This window comes from Suncus etruscus, chromosome 8 (genome assembly GCF_024139225.1).
Source record: "Suncus etruscus isolate mSunEtr1 chromosome 8, mSunEtr1.pri.cur, whole genome shotgun sequence".
Taxonomy (NCBI): domain Eukaryota; kingdom Metazoa; phylum Chordata; class Mammalia; order Eulipotyphla; family Soricidae; genus Suncus; species Suncus etruscus.
In genome coordinates, this window is record NC_064855.1 from 77020739 (window position 1) to 77035148 (window position 14410).

The window sequence follows — 14410 nt, forward strand, 5'->3', positions numbered from 1 at the left end:
TTACAAAGCAATGCAAATGTGAGTTACACTAATAGGACTTGACCTTTGAAGAAAAAATGATGTCACAGGTCATAGTCTTGTTTCATATAATAAGTGACTTCAAAAACAATTGGAATTATTTATTATTCTTATCCTAGTTAGGGCAAATCTAGCATAGATAAGTATACTTTCACACTGCCTGCCATAGTGTGATGTTCTGGGTTGTAGTTCATAATGCTGTAAAATTCATTTTATAACATCTTTAAACTCAGACTTCTATTTTACTGTTAAACTTCCAACCATGAATAGCATGAATATCCACATTAGCATCTATGTAACAGTTCTTCAAATCATTTGTCTTCAGTGCTAGAGGCTGAATTTGATCTATAATGGGGATTACATTTTATAAGAATTTAAAAGTTTTAGTTAAGTTTCCAAAGTTGTAAATCTTTGTTCACAAATTCAGATATATTTGAGACAATATTTTTATTTCTCTTTCTTTTATTTAATAAAGGTAAATGAATTATAAATGTTACTGTAACTCATAACTTTCTTCCTAAGGTTTCATAACCAACCATATGATCTGATTAGTGCCTAAAAAATTTAGACACTTCTGTACATTTTGAATGCCAGCTCATTAGATCTAACAACCTTAGTGTCATTGATCTGTATGTGTGAGACCAGATGCCATATTTTATTTTATTTTTTTATTTATTTTATTTTATTTTTATTTTTTTTAATTTTATTTTCCCCAAAATAGAGCAGTTTATTCATAAGTTACAGGAGGTATAATAGGTAATCTTTAGATATTCTAAAGTAGTTTATGATACATATATATCATGTAGTTTATATATATAGCATATATATATTATATAGCATACCTCTCTTACAATATATACCTAGTATTCATTGTAAGCTGTTTAAAATTTGCTTCATTGATTATTTATTCTTTTCTTTTTTCTATATAATCTTCTTAAAAATAGTCTGCCATAAATAAGCGAATGTTGTGACTTTATTTTTTCTAAAAGCTGCATAGTATTCAATTATATATACTATTGTTTCTTTATTCACTAATCTGTTCTCTAGCACTTCGGCTGTTTTCAGATTCTAGCTATAGTGAATGAACAAAAATTAATTAATTATAATTGTTCATATAATAATCATTATACAATTATGTAAAATTAATTATGATTATTTTACTTATTCTAACCAATTTATTATATTAATTAATAATAACTAGGGATTTTAGAGGAGTTTCTGTGCTGTGTATTTGGTCCCCTAGCATATATTCCTACAAGTGGTATTGCTAGGTTATAGGGCAGATCAATTTTTAGTTTTTTGAGGAATATCCCTATTGGTTTTCTAAAAGTCTAGACCAACCAACATTCCCACCATCACTAAATGAGAGAGTCCTTTTCTCCCTAGATCCATACCATTACTGGTTGTTGTCTTTTTAGTGTATGCCAGTCTCTGTGGTGTAAAATGTACTGCTGATTTGATTTATATCGCCATGATAATTAAAAAATGAGTCAGAGGGAAAGGGATAAACATAAAATGATTGCATTCACTTGAGGGATATTTAAAAATTACTGTATAGTGTTAATATCCAGAGACCATAGAGATGAAGTCCAAGAGGACCAGCCTGGTAGGAAGCTTGCCACAAATAGCAGAGAAATAAATTTAGGGCAGCAAAGGAACTATTGTAGCAGTTATAGTTAGAAATGAGTAATGGTAACTCGGGACAAGACTAGGTACTGAAAGGGAATAAAGTGATATGCATGCTACTCCTTCCGTAACAATAGTGCAAACCACAGTGTCTAAAAAGAAAATAAAGGAGAGAGAAGGATAGAGAGAGGCAGAGATAGAGAGTGATAAAGAGAGAAGAAAAATGCCACAGAGACAGGCAAGAGTGAATGCAAGGGGGAGGTTGGGAGGGAATCTGGGGATATTGGTGGCAGGAAATGGTTACTGCTGATGGGTGTTGCATATTTTATGACTGAAAATTAATTGAACAACTTTGTAACTGTGTATTTCACAGTGACTTTTTTTCTATTGAAGCACTATTTTTTTCTTTATTTGAATATCTTGATTACATAAATGATTGTGATTAGGTTTCAGACATGTAAAGAACACCCCCCTTCACCAGTGTAACAATCCCACCACCAATGTCCCAAATCTCCCTCAATCCCACCCCACCCCCACCTGTATCCAGACAGGCTTTCTAGTTCCCTCATTCATTCACATGATTATGGTAGTTCTCTGTATAGTTATTTCTATAGCTGTACTCACCACTCTTTGTGGTGAGCTTCATGGAGTGAGCTGGTGTTCCAGCCCTCCTCTCATTGTCTCTGAGGATTGTTACAAAAATGACTTTTATTTTTCTTAAAACCCATAGGTGAGTGAGACTATTCTGCGTCTCTCTTTCTCCTTCTGACTTATTTTACTCAGCATAATAGAGTCCATGTACATCCATGTATAGGAAAATTTCATGACTTCATCTCTCCTGATGGCTGCATAATATTCCATTGTATATATGTACCACGTTTCTTTAGCCATTCGTCTGTTGAAGGGCATCTTGGTTGTTTCCAGAGCCTGGCTATTGTGAATATTGCTGCAATAAATATAGATGTGAGGAAGGGGTTTTTGTATTGTATTATTGTGTTCTTAGGGTATATCCCTAGAAGTGGAATAGCTGGGTCGAATGGGAGCTCAATTTCCAGATTTTGAAGGAACCTACATATCGCATTCCATAGACGCTGTACTAGGCAGCATTCCCACCAGCAGTGGATAAGAGTTCCTTTCTCTCCACATCCCTGCCAGCACTGATTGTTCTCATTCTTTGCGCCAATCTCTGTGGTGTGAGGTGGTATCTCATCATTGTTTTGATTTGCATCTCCCTGATGATTAGTGACGAGGAGCATTTATTCATGTGCCTTTTGGCCATTTGTATTTCTTTTCACATGATTCAATTCAAGAATTTATTTAAAAAATAGTCTTCCAAACATTAACATATAGGAAAAATAAATAGATTGCATAATACATTGAATAAAAAAATCATTCCAAAAATAATCAAAACAAAGCTAGACAACTTACTTGGAATAAATACATTAGGAATTTACTCATACCTCTAGTTGTATTGGATTACAGGTGCATGAAAGACACTTGAAAAATAATAATCCAGGGACCAGCGAGGTGGCACTAGAGGTAAGGTGTTTGCCTTGCAAGCCCTAGCCAAGGAAAGACTGCGGTTTGATCCCCCGGTGTCCCATATGGTCCCCCCAAGCCAGGGGTAATTTCTGAGCTCTTAGCCAGGAGTAACCCCTGAGCATCAAATGGGTGTGGCCCGAAAAAAATAGCCAAAAAATAATAATTCAAATATATGTCTTCATATAATACTAAAGCAGGGGTCTTCAAACTTTTTAAAGTGGGGCCCAGATTATGGTCCCTTAGAGAGCTGGAGGGCCGGACTATATGAGCTACTAATTCCTACTCACACTGCACATATCCTATATAAATAAAATGAAAAACAAAATAAACAGAACAGGCACCATTATTTCAATGGGAACTGTGGGCCTGCTTTTGGCTAATGAAATGGTTAATGTCTGGTTCCATATTTGTCACTGCCAGCCATAACAAGTGATGCAAGTGGGCATCAGTTAATCTTGATCTGGTTGGAGATTTCAGATGTTTCATTCTTGAAAAAGTCTGTTCACAGGCATAAGTGCTACCAAAGATGGTTACCATTTTGAGTGCATGGTTCCTGATATTTGGATAAGTCTCAGAGGGGAGAGATGCATAGAAATTCAAAAGGTTACTTGACTTAAATGCGTCTTTCAGAGAGTCACAATTCTGCAGTTCAGCCAGTTCCATTTGGTAAATTTTAAGGACATTTTCAATCTCAACAGAAAATGGGTTACGAAAAAGCTGTATGTCCTGTTCATGGAGATGAAGCTCTTTGAATCTAAACTGAAATTTCTTTTGCAACAATTCTAGTGAAGCCAGACATGTTTCCTTTGGGAATGCAACCAATGGTTTGTCTGCTGACAGGTTTTGAGTTGTTGGGAGATGACTGAAGTTTTTCTCCTGTACTTGTTTGATGAGAAGGCCTAATTTTACTTCAAATGCTTTCACATGCGATGCCATATCACAGATGAGCTTCCCCTTGCCTTGAAGTTGAAGATTGAAACTGTTGAGTAGCTCTGTTATATCTGTCAGAAAGTCAAGGTGCCATTTCTATTCTGCATCATTGAGCTCTGGTACTTCTTGGTTTTTTGCAAGTAGAAAAGCTATAATCTGCGGAAGTAAGTCATAGAAACATTTCAAAACTCTCCCTCTACTCAGCCAGTGGACTTCTGTGTGGTACAAAACATCTTCATGGGCAACATTTACCTCAGATAGAAATTCCTGAAATTGTCTGTGGTTTAGTGCATGAGTTCTAATGTAATTAACACAAGATACCACAATTTTCATAAGAGTCCCACTTCAGTGATTTACAACACAGCGCTTGTTGGTGGATGAGGCAGTGTATGGCAGTTGGATGAGGGTGATAGTTATGTTTGTCCATCTCTTGTGTAATGTGAGCAATTACTCCTCTCTTAGACCCCACCATGCTAGGAGGACCATCAGTTGTTACACTGACTAGTTTAACCCGGTCCAGCTCCAAACCATTCAGTTTGGCAAACCTTTTCAAATATATCCACTCCTGTGGTTGTACCTTTGATACTTTGCAGTGCAGCAAGCTGTTCTGTGACTTCAAAATACTCATTTGTCCCACGCATATAAATGAGAAGTTGGGCAGAATCACAAACATCATTGCTTTCGTTGAGTGCCAAAGAAAAATAGCAAAGTTTTTTTGCAGAGTTTTGCAAATGGTGCAGCAAATTTTCTCCCATTTCTTCAATCATTTGTGTCATTGTAACTCCTGAAAGGCTCACTGTACTAAATAAATCGGCCTTCTCTGGACACATCTCTTTGACAACAGAAATAAGGCATTCTTTAACAAATTCTCCCTCCACAAATGTGGGGGAGGGGTACTTCTCAGTATTGCTGCAGTATGTGGTGCCAGAAATTCAATTAGGTTCAGCTCAACATCATACAAAATTTATCCTAATTCTTTTATTATCTCACTGTCTCTGGTTCTTGAACCTTGAATTTATCTTTACTATCAAAATAATGCTCCATTAGATAATTTACCTAACTACGAATATCAAATGTCAGATATTTTCTGTGTGATGACCTTTTAATTTAATCTAGAGTACTACAAGTTAGTGAAGTTATGCTTGACACTTCACATTAAAAGTATGAAATCTCATACCTTAGAATTATTTGTATTTATTTATTTAAGAAATATCTGAATCCATGAGCTAAATGTATGTGCATGAATTTATTTGCTTGTACATTTATTTGAAATTTTCTAATATTATTTACAAAGAAAAATAAAATAATAGAAATAAGGGTTTATACCTACCTCTACAATTCATTACCTACATAACCCTGTTTACCTTTTACTTCAATAGGCTTCAATTTGTAAATAATCTACATAATATGCATTTACTAGTAGTATTAAAATTAAATTAGATATATACAAATCAGAATATATAAAACATCCTTTGCAAAAATGTTCAATATAGTCAGCATCAATCTTTTAAAAATGTTTTTAAACTTTTGTAAATACTACAGTGACAGCATAATACATTAACCATTGAATACAATAAATCTCCTTATTATGCATGCATTATAAAACTAGATTCTTTCTGATCATTTTATTCTATATTATCTATATAATTTAATTGATTAAATAATGATGTCTTAACCTCATTTCCCCTCAAAAAATATTCTCTGCATTAAAGCATTCATTTATTCATATATATAAGCACTTGAAAATGCATAGTCATGGTAACAAATAACATTTTATATTTTCAAATGCAGACCAATCTAGGTTGTGATATGAATTTTAGGTCTGTAGAAAATTCAGGATTAATTTTTGAATAAATCGTACTCTTTAAGAACAAAATTTCAGTGATCAAGAAGGTACTGAAATAATGCAAAGATTTTTATAATGCTTTAATCCTATAAAGAGTAATATTACAAAAATATAAAAGAAAATAACTTTCTTTTTGCATCAAAATATATAAAAAAAATACCCTGAATATCATTTAACATTGTTTTTGTTATAAGAATTGACTCAGAAAATTCAAATGTAATGTTTACCATAAAATAAAGTTTTTCATTAAAATAAATTATATTGTTATAATTTTATACATACTACTGGTATACTAACAATCTGGACACTGCAAATGTGCTAATACAAAGTTATGTAAATGTATGGGTCAAAGAGTTCACACACTATTTCTCCAAGCATTAGCACAAAGATACTCTGTCTCCTTTCAATTCAGTCTGTAATTCATTTAAGTATTACATATTCAGTTCTCAATTAGGTTTTTAAATCTTAGTAATTTGATGAAATTCCTTGCAATCATGTTTATTTTTAATAATGTAGTTCCTGAATTTTCTCTTTATGGGAAATTATGAAGACCTACCCACTGATATTCATATGCTTTAATTTTACATTTTATATATGAATATTTGAAATATTTTACCAGTTAACTATAGATATTATATGTATCGAAGCAATTTTGAAAAACCCAAAGCATTTGTGTGATTAGATATAAAAGATATGTATGATAATTTCAATATTCAAGAATAGAATAACCACAAATTTCTTAATATTCTTTTATTGAAGTAATTTAAATAAATTTTATTTATTCTCCAGTTTTTCTAAGAAACTAGACTTTTTTTTATTTAAAAACATGTTTTATTTTATTTTTTTATTTAAACAACTTTATTACATACAAGATTGTGTTTGGGTTTCAGTCATTTAAAGAACACCACCCATCACCAGTGAAAAATTCCCATCACCAATGTCCCAAATCTCCCTCCTCCACACCCAACCCCCACCTGTATCTAGACAGGCTTTCTTTTTTTTTTTTTTTTTTTTTTTTTGGTTTTTGGGCCACAACCGGTAACGCTCAGGGGTTACTCCTGGCTATGTGCTCAGAAGTTGCTCCTGGCTTGGGGGACCATATGGGACACCGGGGGATCGAACCGCGGTCCATCCAAGGCTAGCGCAGGCAAGGCAGGCACCTTACCTTTAGCACCAACCGCCCGGCCCAGACAGGCTTTCTATTTCCCTTGTACATTCTCATTATTAGGATAGTTCAAAACGTAGTTATTTATCTAACTAAACTCACCCGTTTGTGGTTAGGTTCAAAAGGTGAGCTGTAATTTTCAGCTCTCTTCTTTTTTGTGTCTGAAAGTTATTATTGCAAGAATGTCTTTCATGTTTTTAAAAACCTATAGATGAGTGAGACAATTCTGCATCTTTCTCTCTCTCTCTGACTTATTTCATTCAGCATAATAGATTCCATGTACATCCATGTATAGGAAAATTTCATGACTTCATCTCTCCTGACGGCTGCATAATATTCCATTGTGTATATGTACCACAGTTTCTTTAGCCATTCATCCTTTGAAGGGTATCTTGGCTGTTTCCAGAGTCTTGCTATGGTAAATAGTGCTGCAATAAATATTGGTGTAAGGAAGGGACTTTTCTTGTATTTTTGTGTTCCTAGAGTATATTCCTAGGACTGGTATAGCTGGGTCATATGGGAGCTCGATTTCCAGTTTTTGGAGTAATCTCCATATTGCTTTCCATAAAGGTTGAACTAGACAGCATTTCCATCAGCAGTGGATAAGAGTTCCTTCCTCTCCAAATGTTTGCCAACACTACTTGTTCTCATTCTTTGTGATTTGTGCCAATCTCTGGGGTGTGAGGTGGTACCTCACAGTTGTTTTGATTTGCATCTCCCTGATGATTAGTGATGTGGAGCATTTTTCATGTGTCTTTTGGCCATTTGTATTTCTTCTTTGTCAAAGTGTCTGTCCATTTCTTCTCCCCATTTTTTGATGGTATTCGATGTTTTTTTCTTGTAAATTTCTGTCAGTGCCTTGTATATTTTGGAGATTAGCCCCTTGTCTGATGGATATTGGGTGAATAGTTTCTCTCACTTAGTGTGGGCTCTTGTATCCTGGGCGCTATTTCTTTTGAGGTGCAGAAGCTTCTCAGTTTAATATATTCTCATCTGTTAATCTCTGCTTTCAGATTTCTCCTTGAAGATGAGTGCAGTTTCCTCCTTGAAGATGCCTTTAGTCTCACTGTCCTAGAGTGTTTTACCTACGTGTTATTCTATGTATCTTATGGTTTCAAGTCTGATATCAAGGTCTCTCATCCATTTGGATTTAACCTTCGTACATGATGTTAGCTGGGGGTCTAAGTTCAATTTTTTGCAAGTGGCTAGCCAGTTGTGCCAACACCACTTGTTGAAGAGGCATTCTCTGCTCCATTTAGAATTTCTTGCTCCTTTATAAAAAATTAGGTGATTGTATGGCTGGGGAACATTCTCTGAGTATTCAAGCTTATTCCACTGATCTGAGGGTCTGTCTTTACTTCAATATCATGATAACTATTGCTTTGTAGTACAGTTTAAAGTTGGAGAAAGTAATTCCTCCCATATTCTTTTTCCAAATGATTGCTTTAGCTATTCTAGGGTTTTTATTGTTCCAAATGAATTTCAAAAGTGCCTGATCCACTTCTTTAAAGAATGCCATGGGTATCTTTAGAGGGATCGCAATAAATCTATATAATGCTTTGGGGAGTATTGCCATTTTGATGATGTTAATCCTGCCAATCCATGAGTAGCATATGTGTTTCATTTCTGCGAGTCCTATCTTATTTCTTGGAGCAGGGTTTTATAGTTTTCTTTGTATAGGTCCTTCACATTTTCAGTCAAGTTGATTCCAAAATATTTGAGTTTGTGTGGCACTATTGTGAATGGGGTTGTTTTCTTAATGTACATTTTTTCCTTATTACTATTGGTGTCTAGAAAGGCAATAGATTGTTGTGTGTTAATTTTGTAGTCTGCCACCTTGTTATATAAATTTGTAGATTCTAGAAGCTTTTTCATAGAGACTTTAGGGATTTCTAGATAGAGTATCAAGTCATCTGCAAACAGAGAGAGCTTGACTTCTTCCTTTCCTATCTAAATTCCCTTGATATCTTTTTTTTGCCTAATCGCTATAGCAAGTACTTCCAGTGCTATGTTGAATAGGAGTGGTGAGAGAGGACAGCCTTGTCTTGTGCCAGAATTTAGAGGGAAGGCTTTCAGTTTTTCTCCATTGAGGACAATATTTGCCTCTGGCCTTTGGTAGATGGCCTTAAATATATTATGAAAGATTCCTTCCATTCCCATCTTGCTGAGAGTTTTGATCAAGAATGGGTGTTGGACCTTATCAAATGCTTTCTCTGCATCTATTGATATGATCCTGTGATTTTTATTTTTCTTGTTGTTGGTGCTGTATTATGTTGATAGATTTACGGATGTTAAACCAGCCTTGCATTCCTGGGATCGTAGTGGATAATCTTCTTAATGAGGCACTGAATCCTATTTGCCAGGATTTTGTTGAGGATCTTTTCATCTGTATTCATCAGCGATATTGTTCTGTAATTTTCTTTTTCATAGCATCTCTGTCTGGTTAAGGTATCAAGGTGATGTTGGTTTCAGAAAAGCTATTTGGAAGTGTTTCCTTTTGTTCAATTTTATGAAAGAGTCTTGCCAGGATTGATAGTAGTTCTTGGAAATTTTGAAATAATTCATTAGTGAATCCATCTGGGGCTGGACATTTTTGGGGCATACATTTGATTACCCTTTTTAATTTCATCAATACTGATGGGGGTGTTTAGATATGCTACATCCTCTCCTTCAACCGTTCAAGATTATAAGAGTCCAAGAATTTATCCATTTCTTCCAGGTTCTCATTTTTAATGGAGTAAAATTTCTCAAAGTAGTTTCTGATTACCATTTGAAGCTCTGCCATATCAGTAGTGATCTCTCCTTTTTCATTCCTAATACGAGTTATCAAGTTTCTCTCTCTTTCTTTGTTAGGTTTGCCAGTGGTCTATCAATCTTCTTTATTTTTTCAAAGAACCAACTTCTGCTTTCATTGATCTTTCACATTGTCTTTTGGGTTTCCACTTCGTTGATTTCTGCTCTCAGCTTTGTTATTTCCTTCTGTCTCCCTATATTTGGGTCCTCTTGTTGAACACTTTCTAGTTCCATGAGCTGCGTCATTAAGCTACTCAGGTAAACCCCTTCTTCCTTCCTGATGTGTGCTTGCAAAGCTATAAATTTTCCTCTCAGTACTGCTTTTGCTGTGTCCCACAAGTTCTGATAGTTTGTGTATTTATTATCATTTGTTTCCAGGAACCTTTTGATTTCCTCCTTGATTTCATCTCGGACCCACTGGTTATTGAGTATGAGACTGTTTAACTTCAACGTGTTAAAGTTTTTCTTCTGTGTCCCTTTGGAATTCAAAAGTAATTTCAGAGCCTTATGGTCAATGAATGTAGCCTGCAATATTTCTATCCTCTTGATATTATGTAGGTATGTTTTATATGCCAGCATGTAGTCTAACCTGGAGAATGTCCCAGTACATTAAAGAAGAATGTGTATCCAGGTTTCTGGGGATAGAGTGTCATATATATATATATATATATATATATATATATATACACACTAGGCATCTTTCTTCCATTTCTCTCCTTAGGTTTATTATATTCTTGTTGGGTTTCAGTCTGGTTCACCTATCCAGTGTTGACAAAGCCATGTTGAAGTCCCCCACAATTACTGTGTTGTTATTAATATGATTTTTCTGATTTGTCAACTATTGTATTAAATATTTTGCTGGACCCTGATTCGGTGCATATATGTTTAGGAGAGTGACTTCTTCCTGCTCTACTTACCCCTTGATTAATATAAAATGTCCATCTTCGTCCCTTACAACCTTCCTGAGTATAAAGTTTGCATTATCTAATATTAGTATGGCCACTCCAGCTTTCTTATGGGTGTTGTTTGCTTGGATAATTTTTCTCTAGCCTTTTATTTTGAGTCGATGTTTGTTCTGACTATTCAGGTGCATTTCTTGTAGGCAGCAGAATGTTGGATTGAGTTTTTCGATCCATTTAGCCACTCTGTGTCTCTTTTTTTTTTTCCAAGTCTCCCTCCTCCCCACCCGACCCCTGCCTGTACTCTAAACAGGTTCTCAACTTCCCCCATACATTCTCATTATTAGGACAGTTCAAAATGTAGTTATTTATCTAACTAAACTCATCACTCTTTGTGGTGAGCTTCCTGAGGTGAGCTGGAACTTCCAGCACTTTTCTCTTTTGTGTCTGAAAATTATTATTGCAAGAATGTCGTTCATTTTTCTTAAAACCCATAGAGGAGTGAGACCATTCTGCGTTTTTCTCTCTCTCTCTGACTTATTTCACTCAGCATAATAGATTCCATATACATCCATGTATAGGAAAATTTCATGACTTCATCTCTCCTGACAGCTGCATAATATTACATTGTGTATATGTACCACAGTTTCTTTAGCCATTCGTCAGTTGAAGGGCATCTTGGTTGTTTCCAGAGTCTTGCTATGGTAAATAGTGCTGCAATGAATATAGGTGTAAGGAAGGGGTTTTTGTATTGTATTTTTTGTGTTCCTAGGGTATATTCCTAGGAGTGGTATAGCTGGATCATAAGGGAGCTCGATTTCCAGTTTTTGGAGGAATCTCCATATCTCTTTCCATAAAGGTTGAACTAGACAGCATTCCCACCAGCAGTGGATAAGAGTTCCTTTCTCCCCACTTCCCCACCAACACTGTTTATTCTCATTCTTTGTGAAGTGTGCCATTCTCTGTGGTGTTAGGTGGTATCTCATCGTTGTTTTGATTTGCATCTCCCTGATGATTAGAGATGTGGAGCACTTTTTCATGTGTCTTTTGGCCATCTGTATTTTTTCTTTCTCAAAGTGTCTGTTCATTTCTTCTCCCCATTTTTTGATGGGATTAGATGTTTTTTTCTTGTAAAGTTCTGTCAGTGCCTTGTATATTTTGGAGATTAGCCCCTTATCTGATGGGTATTGGGTGAATAGTTTCTCCCACTCAGTGGGTGGCTCTTGTATCTTGGGCACTATTTCCTTTGAGGTGCAGAAGCTTCTCAGCTTAATATATTCCCATCTGTTAATTTCTGCTTTCACTTGCTTGGAGAGTGCAGTTTCTTCCTTGAAGATGCCTTTAGCCTCAATGTCGTGGAGTGTTTTACCTACATGTTGTTCTATATATCTTATGGTTTTGGGTCTGATATCGAGGTCTTTAATCCATTTGGATTTTACCTTCGTACATGATGTTAGCTGGGGGTCTAAGTTCAATTTTTTGCAAGTGTCTACCCAGTTGTGCCAACTCCACTTGTTGAAGAGGCTTTCTTTGTTCCATTTAGGATTTTTTGCTCCTTTATCAAATATTAGGTGATTGTATGTCTGGGGAACATTCTCTGAGTATTCAAGCTTATTCCACTGATCTGAGGGCCTGTCCTTATTCCAATACCATGCTGTTTTTGATAACTATTGCTTTGTAGTAAAGTTTAAAGTTGGGGAAAGTAATTCCTCCCATATTATTTTTCCCAATGATTTCTTAGCTATTCGAGGGTGTTTATGTTCCAAATAAATTTCAAAAGTGCCTGATCCACTTCTTTGAAGAATGTCATGGGTATCTTTAGGGGGATCGCATTAAATCTGTACAGTGCTTTGGGGAGTATTGCCATTTTAATGATGTTAATCCTGCCAATCCATGAGCAGTATATGTGCTTCCATTTCCACATGTCCTCTCTTATTTCTTGGAGCAGAGTTTTATAGTTTTCTTTGTATAGGTCCTTCACATTTTTAGTCAAGATGATTCCAAGATATTTGAGTTTGTGTGACACTATAGTGAATGGAGTTGTTTTCTTAATGTCCATTTCTTCCTTATTAGTATTGGTGTATAGAAAGGCCATTGATTTTTGTGTGTTAATTTTGTAGTCTGCCACCTTGCTATATGAGTCTATTGTTTCTAGAAGCTTTTTGATAGAGTCTTTGGGGTTTTCTAAGTAGAGTATCATGTCATCTGCAAACAGTGAGAGCTTGACTTCTTCCTTTCCTATCTGTATTCCCTTGATATCTTTTTCTTGCCTAATCGCTATAGCGAGTACTTCCAGTGCTATGTTGAATAGGAGTGGTGAGAGAGGACAGCCTTGTCTTGTGCCAGAATTTAGAGGAAAGGCTTTCAGTTTTTCTCCATTGAGGACAATATTTGCCTCTGACTTGTGGTAGATGGCCTTAACTATATTGAGAAAGTTTCCTTCCATTCCCATCTTGCTGAGAGTTTTGATCAAGTATGGGTGTTGGACCTTGTCAAATGCTTTCTCTGCATCGATTGATATGATCATGTGGTTTTTTATTTTTCTTGTTGTTGATGTTGTGTATTATGTTGATAGATTTACGGATGTTAAACCAGCCTTGCATTCCTGGAATGAAACCTACTTGATCGTAGTGGATAATCTTCTTAATGAGGCATTGAATCCTATTTGCCAGGATTTTGTTGAAGATCTTTGCATCTGCATTCATCTGCGATATTGGTCTGTAATTTTCTTTTTTCGTAGCATCTCAGTCTGGTTTAGGTATCAAAGTTATGTTGGCTTCATAAAAGCTATTGAAGTTTTCCTGTTTTTTTCAATTTCATGAAAGAGTCTTGCCAGGATTGTAGTAGTTCCTCTTGAAAGGTTTGAAAGAATTCATTAGTAAATCCATCTGGGCCTGGGCTTTTGTTTTTGGGCAGACATATGATTACTTTCTTAATTTCCTCAATAGTAAATGGGTGTGTTTAGAATAGGCTTCATCCTCTTCATTCAATCGTGAAGATTATAAGATTCCAAGAATTTATCCATTTCTTCCAGGTTTTCATTTTTAGTGGCATAGAGTTTCTCAAAGTAGTTTCTGATTACCCTTTGAATCTCTACCATATCAGTAGTGATCTCTCCTTTTTCATTTCCTAATATGAGTTATCAGTTTCTCTCTCTCTTTTCTTTGTTAGTTTTTGCAGTGGTCTATCAATCCTCTTATTTTTTCAAAGAACCAACTTCTGCTTTCGATGATCCTTGGATGGTTTTTCGGGTTTCCACTTCATTGATTCTGCTCTCAGCTTTGTTATATCCTTCTGCCTCCCTATTATTGGATCCTTTTGTTGAGCAATTTCTAATTCTATGAGCTGCGTCATTAAGCTATTCAGGTATGCCCCTTCTTCTTTCCTGATGTGTGCTTGCAAAGCTATAAATTTTCCTCTCAGTACTGCTTTTGCTATGTCCCATAGGTTCTGATAGTTTGTGTCTCCATTGTCATTTGTTTTCAGGAAGGTTTTGATTTCCTCTTTGATTTCATCTCGGACCCACTGATTATTCAGTATGAAGCTATTTAACTTCCAGGTGTTAAAATTTTTCTTCTGTGTCCCTTTGTA